This window comes from Grampus griseus (assembly GCF_964374135.1).
Source record: "Grampus griseus genome assembly, chromosome: 3".
Taxonomy (NCBI): Eukaryota; Metazoa; Chordata; class Mammalia; order Artiodactyla; family Delphinidae; genus Grampus; species Grampus griseus.
Window position 1 is genome coordinate 30,809,385 of NC_139019.1, and position 1,816 is coordinate 30,811,200.

Here is a 1,816-nt window from a genome sequence, read left to right on the forward strand (position 1 = left end):
AACTCCAGGTGCCCCAAGTCCCAGCCAGGAGACCCATCCGGACCGAGGGCAGGAGCGCGGAGCCCCGCCCGATAGGTCAGGGGCACGAGTTCGCAATCCTGGGGCTGCTCGGGGCAGCAAGGGCGCGCAGGAGGCGGCGGCCAAGGCTCCCGCCGCCGCCGCCGCCGCCGCCGCCGCGAGAAGGGCGAGGGATGCAGACAGCTCCCCCGCCGGCTCCCCGCACCCCCAGAAGCCGAGGTCCGAGCAGCCGCCGCTGCCTTGGGTGGGGGGTGACAGGGCTGCGCGCGCCGCGCTTTTAGCCCGGGCTGCGCGGGCGGGGGGCGCGGCGGCCGGTTCAGCGGCGGCGGCCGCGCTCTGCGCCTTCTCGGGGCGCAGCGCCTGGGAGCACGAGACGCGCCGGGCTGATGCTGCCGCCGGAGCTGAGGTCTGGCCTGGAAATCCGAACGAGACACCACGTCAACCGGCGCCGAGAGTCCCGTGAAGACATGAGGGCGCCAGGAGCGCAGGCTGGTCCTTGAGAGCCCGGTCCGGGGGGCCGGGTGGGGGAGGGGAGGCGCGGGGCCCCGTGAAGGGAGGGGTCTAAAGTCAGCGGCGGCGGGGAGGGAACGGAGAACAGTGAGGAGGCGCCCGAGCTCCCGAGGCGGGGGCTCGGGGTGCGAGTGGGTGACGCGAGGCGCCCCTCCCCGGGGTGCAGGGAGAGAGCGCTCAGCGCGTCGAGACGCTGCCGGGCTCGCGCCTCCTCCTCGCTGGGTAGATCCGAAGGAATGTGCGGAGCTCTGCGCAGACGAACCGAAGGGAGCAATCCGAACTTGACCGCGGCGCCCGCGCCCGGCTTCGCCCTCGCGCCTCGCTCTCTGAGCCGGGGCTCTGTCGGGTAGAGGGCTACCCTGGGCTTTCGTCGCGCCTGTCGAAGCCTCTCCTTCCTCCTCGGGTGTCTAGCCCTCTGGCTTTTCTGCAGGGCAGAAGGCAGTGGCGAGGAGAACAGCTGCTGGCCGGAGTTCTCCTAGCACTGCGAAGGAGCGATGTGCAGCGGCCCAGGGAGGGAAGCCGAGTGTTTGCCAGGGCACGCTGAGAGTGGGGAAGAATTTATAGGGCTGTCACTCCGTGACGTGCCCTCCAGTGGCTTTTCTGATTCGCTTTCTGACCCAAACACACATTAGTTTAGTCCCCATGCTAGGGCCAGCACGGTCTCCAAATATCTGCTGGCTGAAGTCAGAGGCTTTGCATATCATGTATTACATGGCAGGCAATGAAGAAGGCTTCTGAGGCTGGCCCGCTCCTCAGTCCTAGGCTCCATTTTCATGCTGTTGTAATATAATACCAGGCGTAGGGTAGGCACATACATTCAGAATCCCAATTCCAGAGGCGTAAGATCACTTTATCAGGAACAGGTCGGGGGAGGTTGGACTAAAACCTGCTTTCATCCAGATTTTCGAAAATGCAGATGGAAACCTAAGCGAGCACTCCCTTGGGTGCTGCGTTTCCAGTGAGCAGGGGCCCAGCGCCTATGCCTGTTATCTGTGAGACCTTTTAGGAATTCCTTTTGTTGGTTTGCTTACCACCAGAAGCGCCAGAGCCTTCTTTCGTAGAGGACATGAGGAGGGCAAGTCCTTACACACCCTGCACATGGCTCTCCCCATAAATCCGTTTCATTAACCCAGGGCATGAAATTAGCTCTACCTTTAAAATAATATACTGTGTAATGTATGTCTTTGCTAAGCAGAAACCTGTTTTCCGGAAGCCACTGGACCTGGATTCAGTGGGACCTCTTTTATTTTATTAGTTGGGGCCAGGGAGAGCGTAAACAGGCTCAGTT